The sequence below is a fragment of the Palaemon carinicauda genome, chromosome 38 (genome assembly GCF_036898095.1).
Source record: "Palaemon carinicauda isolate YSFRI2023 chromosome 38, ASM3689809v2, whole genome shotgun sequence".
NCBI lineage: Eukaryota > Metazoa > Arthropoda > Malacostraca > Decapoda > Palaemonidae > Palaemon > Palaemon carinicauda.
Genome location: NC_090762.1, coordinates 54,181,548 through 54,198,252, shown reverse-complemented (window position 1 = coordinate 54,198,252; position 16,705 = coordinate 54,181,548). Strand labels below are relative to the sequence as shown.

Below are 16,705 nucleotides of genomic sequence, written 5' to 3'. Positions count from 1 at the left end.
GAGATCAAGAGTTTATTCGTTTCGACCGGACCTGTGAAGAAACCAGTCTCCAAGAATACAATCTTCTTCTGGCTACGCCAAGTGATCAAGAGGGCTTACGTCATCTCAGGAACCCCTCTCTCAGGCAAACCAAGGCCTCATGATATTAGGGATCTTAGCACCTCCCTAGCATTTGAAAAGAACATGGCCGTGGGCCAAATCCTGAAGGCGGGCACCTGGTCCAGACAGTCCACGTTCACAGAGCACTACCTGAAGGACTGTTCAGGGAAATCCTTGGACGGGTTCACCCTTGGCCCAGTCATTTCGGCCCTTCAAAAGATTTAGGTCATGCCCCCGGGGAAACAATGGGCGGTAAGCCCAAGAGACACATGTTCATCCCTTACCTTTCCCCTTATCATCCTTCCCCTGGCCCTTAATCCCCTGCGTGGAAGTGACTCAAAAGACCCTAGCGGCCAGGAGATACGTCTTCAGCAAGGAATACGTCTTGGAAGTGTTTTGTACAGAGGTAAGCCACTTAGACACTAAGATAGCTTTTTGGGTAGTTTCCCCTATTTTCGTACAGTTTTCTAGTAGTGGTCGTCGGAACCTAGTCTCCTATCTAGGTTCCTTTTCCCCCTCGTGCTTCCAACCTTCGGTCCCTAGTCCCTGCAGGACACTCCCACCTCCTAAAGTTTAAGTCTCCTAAGAAAGTAGTTGTAGGTAAGTACTCTGTGTTGGAACAAATCACAAATTTTTAAGTAAATTGTATTTTTCCTAACATACTTACCTAGAACTACTTTCGGGTTATGGCCCACCCATCCTTCCCTGAGGGCCCTGCAGGGCTGAGGAGAACCTTTCCGACGAAACTTACTGAGGAGCACGACCTGAGCTAGCACGCTCTCCGACCCCGGGAGGAGCACGACCTGAGCTAGCACGCTCAGGGCGCGTATCACTCCGCCTGAGGTGACCCCCATAGAAAACGGGAATAGGGTAAACTACACAAAATTCTGGTCGGTTGGGAAAGAGTTACCAGTAACTCCTAAGAAAGTAGTTCTAGGTAAGTATGTTAGGAAAAATACAAATTACTTAAAAATTTGTGATATTTATGTTGAACAAGCTGACATAAGTCAGTCTGTCTTAGTTTATACAGTATATAACAGAACTTTTTTTAATATTGTTACTGATCTTTAAATATTTTATATTAATTAATCATTACTTCTCATGTCATTTATTTGTTTCCTTATTTCCTTTCCTCACAGGACTATTTTTCCCTGTTAGAGCCCTTAGGCTTTTAGCATCCTTCTTTTCAAACTAGGGTTGTAGCTTAGCAAGTAACAACAATAATAACAATAATAATGTTATAAAAGAGTGCTGGACAGGGTCCCCCCGGAAGCAGCTGTATGTAGGTGACCTAGTAATAATAGTAAAGTCTGAGAAAGAAGTGGTGGAAGTATTTAAAAGGTGCAAGAATGCAATGAAGAGGAGAGGGCTGATAATCAGCATAACCAAAACAGAGCTCTTGATAACTGGAAAGGAAGCAAAGGAGAAAGTACAATCAGGAAAGGAGCTGTGTAGAAAAAGGTGGGGAGGGGTAAACTTTATATTGTCTACCAAATTCAACAGTGTTACAAGAGATGGGTAGGGTTTCAAAATATTATTGATGAGAAATTTGATACCCAAAATTTTTTTAAAGGGGTGTTGTAGAGAACCCCTTGTTACCACAAATGAAGCTTCATGTTCTGAATCCTGCACTGCTGCTACCTCAGTGGCTTGGTGACCAGATGAAGCAGCAGGACCTATTGGAACTGCGTCACAATTGCTCGTCATTCATTCTTATTGATAGCACTGTTATTTTGAACAACTAAAATAAAACATTTTAAGAACAGTAACAACGTTAAAATATATCTTTCATATATAAACTATAAAAAGAGACTTATGTCGGCCTGTTCAACATAAAAACATTTGCTGCACGACTGAACTTTTAAAGTTAAAGTTTTAACGATGTGGTTATAGCTACTAGCAGGTGGTTGATAATCACTGCCCACACAACAGTCGGGTAGATACTCGCTTTTAACTTTGGCCACAAGTTATATATATATGTACTCTTGCTGCCTTTTTGTTTTCAACCTTGGCAGTGTTTTTCATTTTCGGATTCTATGCAGTGATGGAGGAGTGTGCTGTCAATCCTTACCTGCTTTGTGTTTTTAAATATTTAACTTAGCCGGTGAATATATAATAGCTGAGCCTCCGGCGGCTCGACAGAAAAACACACAAAAACTCGCGAGCGATCGCTATGAAGGTTGCGGGTGTGCCCACTAGCGCCAACTATCGGCCAGATACCGCATATACATGTAAACAGACCCAATTTTTTCTCTGTCGGTCTGATCGACAAGACGTACCATTACTCGCTGTTAACCTGGAGTTTTTCAACAGTCTTGGTGAAGTACTTCCTTTTGGTTTGAGCTTTCGCAGTTCAGGTGTTTTATCTTCAACTTAAATCTTGAACTCGTTTTTGGATAGATTTAATTGTTGATGACTTTGGATTGTTTTTTGGACTTTCTTTGACTTTTAAATGGCCGACCCTTCCCTTAGTACGGAAGTGTGTTTTAGGCTTTTAGCAATTATCTTATCACGTTATAAATTGTTGTTGTTAATTATAGATTTTCCTCTATATATTTTATATCTCAACCGCCTTTATTAGGCCTCTTCGATTAGCTTTCCATTTATAATAAACATCAAGATAAATTTTAATGATTTGTTTATATGCGACCTTACCTATTCCTCCCCTAATCCGAGAGTAGGCGGTCCTAACTTGGAAACCGAAGTTGAACAACGTTGAGCCCTTTCAATCGTAAATAACTTTTACAGAGCAAATGATTTAAAACTTATTAAATGAATATTTTTAGTAGATATTTTATGAAAGATTTTCTTTGAATAGTCTTCGTACTGTTTCAAAGATGAACTAACGTTTAGTTTATTTATGCTACGCAGTTTGCGCTCTATCGTTACGATAGAGAGAGAGAGAGAATCACGGTTTCACATTGCAGAAAGAGTAAATCGATTCTGACGTTTTGTTCATTCTTCTTTCAAACTTAAATGTTTTAAATACTAATTTAAAGGAACTTGTTAATTTTCAATTTCTTAGTCCTTTCAGTTTTTTCCTTTGGTCAAATAACCTGTTTATTGACGAAAGGTAAGTGGGCTTTTCTCTTCGGTGCGAAATCAAGAGAGAGAGAGAGAGAGAGAGAGAGAGAGAGAGAGAGAGAGAGAGAGAGAGAGAGAGAGAGAGAGGAAGAGAGAACGTTCCGATCTTTATTCTTGTCCCAAGCGAGTAACGTTGTTCTCGAGTCAGTTTTTTTACTCTCGTCCCTAGTCTCTGTACGGGGAGAAAGGATAAAACGTTTTTAGTTTTTATTCTCGTCCCAAGGCACTGTACGGTGAGAGATTGAAAACGTAGTTTTGAATGAACTAGTGTTTAGTCTCCTCCCCAGCCACTGATCTTTTTATCTTAATATATGTTTACTGTTTTTTGCTTGTATGAATGTGCTTACATTATACGACTTATTTCGCAATTATAACCTTTTGATGAAGGTAGAATTGCGTGCTTCAGGTAGAAATCAGTTTTATTCATGCCCAATGTGAATTGTTGAAAAATTCGATTTCAGTGAAGTAAGTGCAAAACAGAAAATCATAGTGATAAAGTGATAATTGCGCAAAGTGTTATCAGTGTTGCGACCGAGGGTTCGTCTGTTCGTGCCTGTCGTTCGCCTAGTCCGAGACCTCTTGCAAGCTCCCAAGCCCAGGGGAGAAGTAATGTCGTACGACTTATGGGTTCGAGAGGCCTTGATCAGCGAACAGACGTTCCCTCTATGGTTTCAGGCGTGTCTCATCAAGACCGCCCCTACCATAAGACGAGCGAGATGATTTTCTCCTCGTCATCCGAAGGCTTTTCGCGTAAGAAACCGTGGAGCAAGGTTTCGAGGCCCTTAAAGCGAAAGTCAGTCCTTTCAGGACAGGTCCAGCGTCCTGGTTGTAGCCATTGGGACAGCTCTGACCCTATGCAGTCATCGCAAGACTGCTCGCCGCCTAAACAAAAGCGTAACACAGGCTCCGAGAGTCTTATTGTAGGCAAGGTTTTGCAGTCACAGACGTTACCCTCGTCTCTTACCGCACCCATTCCCGTTGATCCTAAATGGGTTGTACGGCAAGACATGCAGAATAAGCTTGCCTCTCTTATGGAGGACTATTCTGCTGAGCAGGTTCACGATGATCCTCGCCGCTTAGCTGATCGAGATCCTGGCCGTCAGCCTCCCAAACGAGCCTTTGCTCGTCCTGTTGACATTGACGTTACAAAGTCACGTCAATCGTGTTTTGTAGAGCCTCACTCGATGCAGTCCCGTGTTGACTCTCAGCCGCTTGTGGACGTTCAGCCGCTGCCGCTTGCTCTTGTTGACGTGCAGGACGTTCGCCAACCAGCATAGTTGACTTGTTTTGACGTTGAGCGTCAAGCACCGCAGTCAAGAGTTGTTTTGACTGCTCAGTCTAGGCAGTCAAGGCAGTCTCGAGTTGACGTCAAGCGTCCTCCCGCACCTGTTGTTGTTGCTGGTCAGTCCTTTAAGCAGTTACATGACATAGCGTCCTTGACTGCTACTGTTGCTCCTTTGCGTGTGGACTCTGCTTGTCAAGCATTGCCACCACGGCAGGTCTCTCCCTTGCTTGAGACTCGGCATTTGTCGGACAAGGTTCCTTCAGATGAGGAAGTTGCTGATCCCCCTCCTACTGATATTCCCTTGAGGACTCTGTCAGACGGAGAGGAGCCTAAAGCTGCTCAGCCCTCTATGGACTTTAAATAAATCATGCTGATTTTTAGGATCTTTGTCCGGATCTTTTTGTAACTGCTGCTTCTCGTTCGCCTAAACATCAGAGTTTACACTAGGCCTAGCTACTTCGAAGCCGTTGTTTTCTAAGCTAGTGCTCTCTCGCTCTTCTAAGAGAGCTTTACGTTTGCTAGGCGACTGGTTAATCACCAGGAGGAGTTTGGGGGAGACAGCTTTTGCTTTCCCTACTTTTAAGCTGGCTTATAGAGCGAGAGTCTGATATGACACGGGAGAAGTTCTCGGCTTGGGAGTTCCTGCCTCTGCCCAGATAGACTTCTCAAACCTCATAGACTCTCCCTGGCGCCTGGCCATGAGACGCTCCAAGATTTTATGGTCGGCTTCAGAGCTAGACCATCTCCTGTTAGGAGTTTTTTTCGAGCGTTTGAAGTTTTGCTGTACAATTATGTCATGCATAAACAAGGCTATCAGGGATGGCTCCTATGATCGGGCAGCCATGTTCACTGCAGGAGTACGTAAGAGGCAAGTGCGCTCAATGTGTTCATTGTCAAGACAAATTTCACGATGAAGTCTACCAGGTTGTCTTGACAGCATTAATGGAAGGCGACTGGATGGTCTCTCTCAACCTTCAGGAGGCATACTTCCACATTCCTATACACCCGGATTCCCAACCGTTTCTGAGGTTTGTTTACAGGAATGTGGGGTACCAGTTTCGAGCCCTGTGCTTTGGCCTCAGTCCTGCTCCTCTCGTGTTTACGAGGCTCATGAGGAATGTGGCAAAATCCCTCCATCTATTGGGAATCCGAGCCTCCCTGTACTTGGACGACTGGCTTCTCAGAGCATCGTCCAGTCTTCGCTGTCTGCAGGATCTACATTGGACGTTGAGTCTGGCCAGGGAGTTGGGACTTTTGGTCAACCTAGAAAAGTCCCAACTGATCCCATCCCAGTTTATTCTATATTTGGGGATGGAGATTCGCAGTCCAGTTTTTTTCGGGCTTTTCCGTCTGCCACCCGAATAGAACAAGCCCTGCTCGAAGTCCAACTAATGATGAAAAGAGAACGTTTGTTCAGTCAGGAGTTGGAACAGTCTCGTAGGGACTCTCTCATCCCTGGAGCAGTTTGTCTCGCTAGGGAGACTACACCTTCGGCCTCTCCAGTTCCATCTAGCCTCTCACTGGAACAAGGACAAGACGTTAGAGACGGTATCATTCCCAGTCTCCGAACCAGTAAAGGCATGCCTGAAATGGTGGGACAGCAATATCAGTCTGAGAGAGGGACTATCCCTAGCAGTCAAGAACCCAAACCACGTGTTGTTCTCAGACGCGTCGGATTTGGGTTGGGGTGCGACCCTGGACGGTCGGGAATGCTCGGGTCTGTGGACCTCAAGTCAGAAGAGCATGCACATCAACGGCAAGGAGCTATTAGCAGTCCACTTGGCCTTGATGAAATTCGAAAGCTTTCTTCAAAACTAAGTGGTAGAGGTCAACTCAGACAACACCACAGCTTTGGCGTACATCTCCAAGCAAGGAGGCACACACTCCTTCACGCTGCTCGAGATCGCAAGGGACCTTCTCATATGGTCAAGAAATCGAGGCATCTCCCTGTTGACGAGATTCATCCAGGGGGACTTGAACGTCTTGGCAGACTGTCTCAGTCGGAGGGGTCAGGTGATACCCACGGAATGGACCCTCCACAAGGACGTGGGCAAGAGTCTTTGGGCTACTTGGGGTCAACCCACCATAGACCTCTTTGCCTCCTCGTTGACCAAAAGGTTACCAATCTATTGCTCTCCAGTCCTAGATACAGAAGCAATCCATATAGACGCTTTTCTACTGGATTGGTCTCATCTGGACTTATATGCATTCCCACCATTCAAGATAGTCAACAAGGTACTGCAGAAGTTCGCCTCTCACGAAGGGACAGGGTTGACGTTGGTTGCTACCCTCTGGCCCGCGAGAGAGTGGTTCACCGAGGTACTTCAATGGCTGGTAGACATTCCAAGAAGTCTTCCTCTAAGGGTAGATCTCTTACGTCAGCCCCACGTAAAGAATGTTCATCAAAGCCTCCCCGCGCTTCGTCTGACTGCCTTCAGACTATCGAGAGACTCTCAAGAGCTCGAGGCTTTTCGAAGGAGGCAGCCAGTGCGATTGCGAGAGCTAGGAGAGCTTCTACCTTCAGAGTATACCAGTCGAAGTGGGAAGTCTTTCGAGATTGGTGCAAGCCAGCATCTATGTCCTCTTCCAGTACCTCTGTAGCCCAATCGGAGATTTTCTTTTACATCTGAGAAATGTTCGCTCCCTCTCAGCTCCCACGATTTAGGGCTACAGGAGCATGTTGGCTTCGGTCTTTCGTCATAGAGGTTTAGATCTTTCCAACAATTAAGATCTCCAAGATCTCCTTAAGTCTTTCGAGACCTCTAAGGAACGTCGTTTGGCAACTCCTGGATGGAACTTAGACGTGGTCCTAAGGTTCCTCATGTCAGACAGGTTTGAGCCATTACATTCAGCCTCCCTGAAGGATCTCACCCTCAAGACGCTTTTCCTAGTGTGCTTGGCTTTGGCTAAAAGGGTCAGTGAAATTCATGCCTTCAGTAAGAACATCGGCTTTTCTACAGAAAAAGCCACATGTTCACTTCAACTTGGTTTCCTGGCCAAAAAATGAACTGCCTTCTCGTCCTTGGCCTAAGTCTTTTGATTTACCTTGCCTGTCAGAGATCGTAGGCAACGAACTTGAAAGAGTGCTGTGTCCAGTTAGAGCTCTTAAGTTCTACTTAGCTCGTACTAAGTCCTTACGAGGTGGATCTGAGGCATTATGGTGCTCAGTTAAGAAACCATCATTGCCTATGTCAAAGAATGCTTTGTCATATTTTATCACACTTTTAATACGAGAGGCTCATTCTCACTTGAATGAAAAAGACCGATGCTTGCTTAAGGTTAAGACGCACGAAATAAGAGCAATAGCAACTTCCGTGGCCTTTAAGCAAAATAAATCTCTGCAAAGTATTATGGACGCGACCGTTTGGAGAAGCAAATCGGTATTCGCGTCATTTTACTTAAAAGATGTCCAGACTCTTTACGAGGACTGCTACACACTGGGTCCATTCGTTACAGCGAATGCAGTAGTGGGTAAGGGTTCTACCACTACATTCCCTTAATTCCAATATCCTTTTAATCTGCTCTTGAAATGTTTTTTAATTGGGTTGTACGGAAGGCTAAGAAGCCTTTCGCAGCCTTTTTTGATTTGGCGGGTGGTCAAATGTCATTTCTTGAGAGCGCCCAGATTAGGGGTTTGATGAGGTCCTGTTGTATGGGTTGCAGCCCTTAATACTTCAGCATCCTAAGAGGATCGCTGGGCTTCGTGAGGAAGACAGACTAATAAGGCAGAGTAATCGTCTAAGTCAACTTCCTTACCAGGTACCTTTATATATTTGGGTTTTGTTATGATATAACTGTCAAAAACTCTAAGCATATACGCTGTAAACTTAATTAACTCTGGTCTCTACCCACCACCATGGGTGTGAATCAGCTATTATATATTCACCGGCTAAGTTAAATATTTAAAAATGATATTTTAATTATAAAATAAATTTTTGAATATACTTATCCGGTGAATATATAAATTAAAGGCCCCCCCTTCCTCCCCGATAGAGACCCAGCGGGATGAGAAAAATTGGGTCTGTTTACATGTATATGCGGTATCTGGCCGATAGTTGGCGCTAGTGGGCACACCCGCAACCTTCATAGCGATCGCTGTCGAGTTTTTGTGTGTTTTTCTGTCGAGCCGCCGGAGGCGTCAGCTATTATATATTCACCGGGTAAGTATATTCAAAAATTTATTTTATAATTAAAATATCATTTTTTGCAAAAGACATGGCTTTTTCACTTTTCAGTCATCCCCTTGTAATGTGTGCCAGTTGTGACAACATCTGCAATGGGTAGAGTTCGCAAAGAAGAGGAAGAAATCCAAGAGGGATTCTCCAGTATCAGAGGTGGAAGCGGTTAAGGTGATGCCAGAGAACTCTATAATTCTTTAATTTCTTTTTTTGTCTAGGCTGGGTCCTCTGGGGAATAAGCACTTGTTGCATTCCTCAGGTGAAGCAAAAGTATTATCTACTTTCCTTTGTAAAGCTATTACCCCTCAGACTTTGTCTTGAGATTCACCTGTCACTGACTCAACTGATGATGACTTAGACCTGAGGAAGTTGTGGCCTGCCTTGGGCATCATTTGTACTCCGTTTGGAAGCTCTTGAAAGTTTTGGCAGCTTTCATGAATTCTGAGTATTTCCTTTCTGCTTGTTATTGGCCTCCAAGACCTCAACCTCGAAGACAAGCGAGAAGCTAGTGTGCTCTTCTTCCTCTTCCCTTTCTTCATCTTCACCTAATCCTTTAGATGTTGCTGTACTGTCGCGAAGAAGATTTTGTCAAAGCCCAGGAAGACTGATCTGCAGCAGTACAGTGAGCGTGAATACTGTACATTCAATTTCTTTCTCTCCGTCACTTTCATCCCCCACAACTCCAATTCATAAATCAAAGTTAGTACAATCACTTTCTCATACAGAACTGACCAATTTCTCCTCACCTTCATGTGAGAGAGGTGGTGTGGTACTGAGAACTGATCTAGGCTGGGATGGTGTCTTGGTACGTAGGATAGGTATTCACATTCCTGTTACGAGTAATAAATCCTGTAGTGACCTGAGCATGCAGACTGTCTGAGGGATGTAGGGCTGCACCCTTCACTGCTTTGTTCTTCTGGATGACTGAGGTTTGTCTCAGTGTCTCTCCCTAATGATACTTTGGTTCGAAATGGAAAGAAATTTGCTCATGAGGTGGGAGGAACCAGCTAATGGTCTTTTCCCTCTTACAAGCAATGTGGCATTGCCTCTCGTGAACGCGATAGAAAACATCCTCCTGATTCTCCTTGGGATAGATAGATTCTAACGGGATTGCTCACCGCAAGATCTTTCACCGAGCAGTGATCTGTACTATGTGATTGATCACTACATGAGTGTCTTCCTCGTGGAACTTTGGTCACTGAGGATGTTCCCATGCACTCATACATGCAGGAGTGAGATCAGCTGTCACCTGCCTTCCTTGTGTGACCTTTCCACAGTCCAGAATTTCCCAAGGACTGCTTCAGCACTCTTAATGAGCATTGTGATGCCCCATCACATGCTCACAGTTGGTAGCAAGGTTCTTCGCATCTGAGTGACCAGTACTTCCTGCCGGTATCACACTCGCCATCATATCCTCAGAGGCACACTCCTATTTCCATTCTCAGTCCCACTCGTGTATACTCAAGGGAGAACAAAAATTCTCCTAAACCTCTTCCATTGCCAGTGAGGTGTCTTGGGATTTTATCCCACAAACAGCACCAGACTTAATATTTAAGGATGAGTGACCTTAAGTTGGAAAGGACGTAAGGTGAAACGACATTGAGAGAAGTATTACTATTGTTTATTTTTTCAATATTTTTTCACTCCAGAGGTCAATGAATAGATTTGAGTGATTATTATCGCAATACACTAGAAAGTAGTTCATATTGCACTGGAGATCTTATTTTTGAATAAGCATTGTAAAGGGAAGCATAAAATTAAAATACTGCTAAGAGAAAAAACCAAATGGTATATATGAAATGTAAAGGACTGAAATCCAGATATTAAGGGCCATAAGAACTCAAAAAAAAAAAAAAGGGGTTTACTGCTGCATATATTCTGCCATACTGTACTATGCACACCTTATGTGGTACCCTGCACAGGAAGGAAAACTTGGTTAGCCTATAGGGCATGGATGAAGTCTTGGACCAGATGTGAGTTCAGCTGAAACTAAGCATCAAATTTTGAAAAGGAAAATTATGTAAAAAATATAAAGCAGGATCATTGTCATTATTGTCAACTAGCAGAATTACTAGCTATAAATGATCTGATTTAGCATGAATTTTGGTTTTTAGTTATAATGTCTTTTTAAATATTTAACTTAGCTGGTGAATATATATAGCTGCAACTCTGTTGCTCGACAGACAAAAAACTGTAAAAAACTCGCCAGCGATCGCTATACAGGTTGCGGGTGTGCCCATCAGCGCCAACTGTCGGCCAGATACCATACTCAATGTAAACAAAGACTCAATTTCTTCTCTGTTGACGTGTCGACAAGACGTACTTTACTCGCTGTTGAAACCTGGAGTTTTTCTCATCATATTTGGTGAAGTACTTTAATTTGGTTTTGAGCTTTCGCTGTGCAAGGTTTTTCTTCAAATAAATCCTTGAACTCTTTTTTTTTTTTGTATCGGATTCATTGTTGATGACTTAGATCGTTTTTTGGAATTTTCCCTTGACCAATTCAAAATGGCTGACCTTTCACAAGTTCCCAAGTTTAGAAAATGCAATGCTAGGGACTGTTCTAGGCGTCTTCCAAAGGCTTCTCTCGACCCTCACACTGTTTGTTCCAATTGTCGGGGTAAAACCTGTCAATTGGAAGATCGGTGTGAGGAATGCGTGGGCCTTTCGGAATTCGATTTTATCGAATTTGAGAAGTACACACGCAGACTAGAGAGAGATAGGGTAAGGAGAAGTTCTTCTAGGTCGGTAGATTTTTCCTCTCCTCATGCCCCTCAACCTATTCCTTCCCCTGTAGTGGTTGTTCCTAACCCCCCTCCTAGCACTCAGGAACCATCGATGGCTGACATGATACGTGCTATCCATGCCTTGGGGGAGAGAGTCGAGTCCCTTGCAAGTGACCGCAATCAACTCAATGGCGGATGTTAAGGAACTAAAGTGCCAAAGTGCCGCGGGAAGTGATAAAGTGCCTAGTGTTTCTCAGTGTTGTGAACAGTGTTGCGCCTGAGGGTTCGTCTGTTCGTGCCTGTCGTCCTCCTAGTCCGGGACCTCTTGCAAGCTCCCAAGCCCAGGGGAGAAGCAATGTCGTACGACGCATGGGTTCGAGAGGCCTTGATCAGCGAACAGACGTTCCCTCCATGGTATCAGGCGTATCTCCCCAAGATCGCCCCTACCTACGTAAGACGAGAGAGCCCGTTTTTACCTCGTCGTCCGAAGGTGTTTCTCGTAAGAAACTTTGGACCAAGGTCTCACGACCTTTAAAACGTAAGTCGGTCCCTTCAGGACAAGTCCAACGTCCCGGTTGTAGCCACTGGGTCAGTTCGGACTCGTTGCCGTCATCTGATGACTGCTCACCGCGTAAGAGAGGCAAAGCGGTACCGCCTCAGTCGCTAACCCCGTCTGTTGCTGCACCTGCTCCCGTAGACCCTAAATGGGCTTTGCTGCAAGACATGCAGTCCAAGCTTGCGTCCTTGATGGAGGACTTTAATGCGGAGAAGGTTGCTGCTGAACCTTCTGGCCAACAACCATCCAAGCGGTCTGTTGTGCGTCCTGTTGACGCTGAGGTTACTTTCTCGCGTCTACCAGTTGAGGTGGCTCCTCCACCGATGCGACCCAGTGTGGGTTGCCAGCCGCACGTTGACGTTAGGCGACGCACGGAGGTGGTTGTTGACGTTCAGGACGTTCAGCAACCATCAGAGGTGACTTGTTTTGACGCGGTGCGTCAACCTCCGCAACCCGGTATGGTGTTGACTGCTCAACCCAGACGGTCTAGACAGTCTCGGGTGGACGCTGTGCGTCCTCGCGCACCCATGGTTGTTGACAGTTCACAGACTGTGCAGCAGTTCCATGACGTTGCGTCCGGCTCCGTCACGCATGCACCAGTGCGACCGGACTCAGCGAGCCAGACTTTGCCCACTCCGTTGCCGTTTCCTCATCAGTTTTCGGATGAGGAACTATCAGATGAGGACGTTGCTGAACCACAAGACGATCAACCTTCAGAACTGGACGAACCTAAGGCAACTCAACCATCATTGGACTTCAGAAAAGTCATGGCTGTATTCAAGGAGTTGTTTCCTGACCACTTTGTTTCTGTGGCTCCTCGTTCGCCGCCGTCAGAGTTTGTATTAGGCGTGCCTGCTACCGCACCTGCCTTTGCTAAACTCGTTCTCTCGCGCTCATCCAAGAGAGCTTTGCGGCTGTTGGGAGACTGGTTAGAGTCTAAGAAGAGTTTAGGGAAGACAGCATTTGCCTTTCCCCCATCTAAACTCTCTTCTAGATCGAGCGTCTGGTATTCCACGGGAGAAGTTCTCGGCTTGGGAGTTCCTGCCTCTGCCCAGGGCGACTTCTCAAGTCTTGTAGACTCTCCCCGCCGCCTTGCCATGAGACGCTCGAAGATTTGTTGGTCACCATCGGACCTGGACCACCTTCTTAATGGGATATTTAGGGCTTTCGAAGTCCTTAACTTCTTAGACTGGTGCTTAGGAGCCCTGAGCAGGAAAATCTCTTCTGCAGATAAGGATGTTTCCTTGCTCATTATGTCCTGCATGGACAAGGCCGTCCGTGATGGGTTCAACGAGCTAGCCGCCTCATTCACGTCCGGAGTCCTGAAGAAGCGGGAGTCTCTCTGTTCTTTCCTGTCTGCTGGAGTAACGCCATGCCAGAGATCTGAGCTACTCTTTGCTCCCCTTTCCAAGTGCCTGTTTCCTGAAGTCTTGGTTAAGGAAATTGCCTTATCTTTAGTTCAGAAGGACACCCACGATCTAGTTGCGTCCTCGGCTCGCAAAGCTCCCCCTTTGCCTACATTGTCTACTAGACCGAGGATAGACACTCCAGCGTCTCGCTTTATTCCGCCCTTTCGTGGCAGAGCCTCCAGCAGAGGAGGTGCTCGTGCCGAAGGGAAGCGAGGGAAGAGGAAAGGACCCAAGTTCTCTAAGGGCAGAGTCTGACTGCCCGCAACTTCAGACAGCAGTAGGAGCCAGACTCAAGAACTTCTGGCAAGCCTGGGAGAAGAGAGGCGCAGATCAACAATCTGTGAAGTTACTCAGAGAGGGGTACAAAATCCCTTTTGTACGCAAACCCCCTCTAGCGACGTCCCCCATCGATCTCTCTCCCAGGTACAGAGAGGAAGAAAAGAGACAAGCCCTGAAACTGGAAATGTCTCTTTTACTAGAGAAGGGAGCGGTGGTCAAAGTCTCGGACCTTCGATCACCGGGATTTTACAACCGTCTCTTCCTAGTTTCAAAGAAGACAGGAGGATGGAGACCGGTGCTAGACGTCAGTGCTCTGAATGTCTTTGTCACAAAGACGAAGTTCTCCATGGAGACCACAAAGTCAGTCTTAGCAGCGGTCAGGAAGGAAGACTGGATAGTCTCGCTAGACCTAAGGGACGCCTACTTCCACATCCCCATTCACTCAGACTCCCAACCTTTTCTGAGATTCGTCTTCGAAGATGTGGTTTACCAGTTTCGGGCCCTGTGCTTTGGCCTTAGCACAGCTCCTCTCATATTTACGAGGCTGATGAGGAATGTGGCCAAATTCCTCCACTTATCGGACATCCGAGCCTCCCTTTATTTGGACGACTGGCTTCTCAGAGCCTCTTCCAGTCGTCGCTGTCTGAAGGATCTCAAGTGGACTATAGATCTGACCAAGGAATTGGGACTCCTAGTCAATTTGGAAAAGTCGCAGCTGGTCACATCCCAAACTATTCTGTATTTAGGGATGGAGATTCACAGTCTAGCTTTTCGGGCTTTTCCGTCGGCCCCCAGAATAGATCAAGCCCTGCTATCCATCCAGAAGATGCTGAAGAAGGAACGCTGCTCAGTCAGGCTGTGGATAAGTCTGATAGGGACGCTATCATCCCTGAAACAATTTGTATCACTAGGAAGACTACACCTCCGTCCTCTTCAATTCCATCTGGCTTTTCACTGGAAAAAGGACAAGACGCTAGAGGCGGTCTCGATCCCGATTTCCGGAAAGATAAAGTCTTGTCTGACTTAGTGGAAGGACAATATCAACCTAAGAGAGGGTCTTCCCCTGGCTGTTCAGACTCCCAACCACGTTCTCTTCTCGGACGCATCGGACTTGGGCTGGGGCGCGACGCTGGACGGTCGGGAATGCTCAGGTCTGTGGAACTCGAGTCAGAGGAGCATGCATATCAACTGCAAGGAGCTGTTGGCAGTTCATCTGGCCTTGAAAAGCTTCGAGTATCTCCTTCGAGGCAAAGTGGTGGAAGTAAACTCGGACAACACCACGGCCTTGGCGTACATCTCCAAACAAGGAGGTACCCACTCACTGACGTTGTACGAGATCGCAAGGGACCTGCTCATCTGGTCAAAAGGTCAAGACATCTCCCTAGTAACGAGGTTCATCCAAGGCGACTTGAACGTCATAACAGATTGTCTCAGTCGGAAAGGGCAAGTAATTCCAACCGAATGGACCCTCCACAAGGATGTGTGCAAGAGACTTTGGGCCACTTGGGGTCAACCAACCATAGATCTCTTTGCAACCTCGCTGACCAAGAGGCTTCCAATATATTGCTCCCCAGTCCCGGACCCAGCAGCAATACATATAGATGCCTTCCTCCTAGATTGGTCACATCTGGATCTCTACGCATTCCCACCGTTCAAGATTGTCAACAAGGTACTGCAGAAGTTCGCCTCTCACGAAGGGACAAGGTTGACGTTAGTTGCTCCCCTCTGGCCCGCGAGAGAATGGTTCACCGAGGTACTTCGATGGTTAGTAGACGTTCCCAGAAGTCTTCCTCTAAGAGTAGATCTACGTCAGCCACACGTAAAGAAGGTACACCAAAGCCTCCACGCTCTTCGTCTGACTGCCTTCAGACTATCGAAAGACTCTCGAGAGCTAGAGGCTTTTCGAAGGAGGCAGCCAGTGCGATTGCTAGAGCAAGGAGAGCGTCTACCATTAGAGTCTACCAATCGAAGTGGGAAGTCTTCCGAGACTGGTGCAAGTCAGTTTCTGTATCCTCGACCAGTACCTCTGTAGCCCAAATAGCTGATTTTCTCTTATACCTGAGAAAAGGACGATCCCTTTCAGCTCCCACTATCAAGGGCTACAGAAGCATGTTGGCATCGGTCTTCCGGCATAGAGGCTTAGATCTTTCCAACAATAAAGATCTGCAAGACCTCCTTAAGTCTTTTGAGACCACTAAGGAGCGTCGTTTGGCTACACCTGGGTGGAATTTAGACGTGGTACTAAGATTCCTCATGTCAGACAGGTTTGAGCCGTTACAGTCAGCCTCCCTGAAAGATCTCACTCTTAAAACTCTTTTCCTGGTATGCTTAGCCTCGGCTAAAAGAGTCAGTGAGATTCATGCCTTCAGCAAGAACATCGGATTTTCGTCGGAAAAAGCTACTTGTTCGCTGCAACTTGGTTTTCTAGCCAAAAATGAACTACCTTCTCGGTCTTGGCCTAAACCTTTCGATATTCCCAGCTTATCGGAGATCGTAGGCAATGAACTAGAAAGAGTCTTATGCCCTGTTAGAGCTCTTAAGTTCTATTTAAATCGTACTAAACCTTTACGAGGCCAATCTGAAGCTTTATGGTGTTCAGTTAAGAAACCATCCTTGCCTATGTCAAAGAATGCTTTGTCATACTTTATCAGATTGTTAATACGAGAAGCTCATTCACATCTGAGTGAGGAAGACCGAGCTTTGCTTAAAGTGAAGACGAACGAAGTTAGAGCTGTAGCAACTTCCGTGGCCTTTAAGCAAAATAGATCTCTGCAAAGTATAATGGACGCAACCTATTGGAGAAGCAAGTCAGTGTTCGCGTCATTTTACTTGAAAGATGTCCAGTCTCTTTACGAGAACTGCTACACACTGGGACCATTCGTAGCAGCGAGTGCAGTAGTGGGTGAGGGCTCAACCACTACAATTCCTTAATTCCATATCCTTTTAATCTGTCTCTTGAAATGTTTTTAATTTTGTTTTTTATGGGTTGTCCGGAAGGCTAAGAAGCCTTTCGCATCCTGGTTGATTTGGCGGGTGGTCAAAGTCATTTCTTGAGAGCGCCCAGATTAGGGGTGTGATGAGGTCCTGTT

General features: G+C 45.8%; 1 protein-coding gene across 2 annotated transcripts in view; it reads left to right on the top strand.

The window, feature by feature from the left end:
- The window catches only part of Taf7 (TATA-box binding protein associated factor 7), a 232,652-nt gene that overhangs the window by 139,162 nt on the left and 76,785 nt on the right, over nt 1-16,705 (top strand). The gene's annotated exons all lie outside the window — the stretch shown is intronic.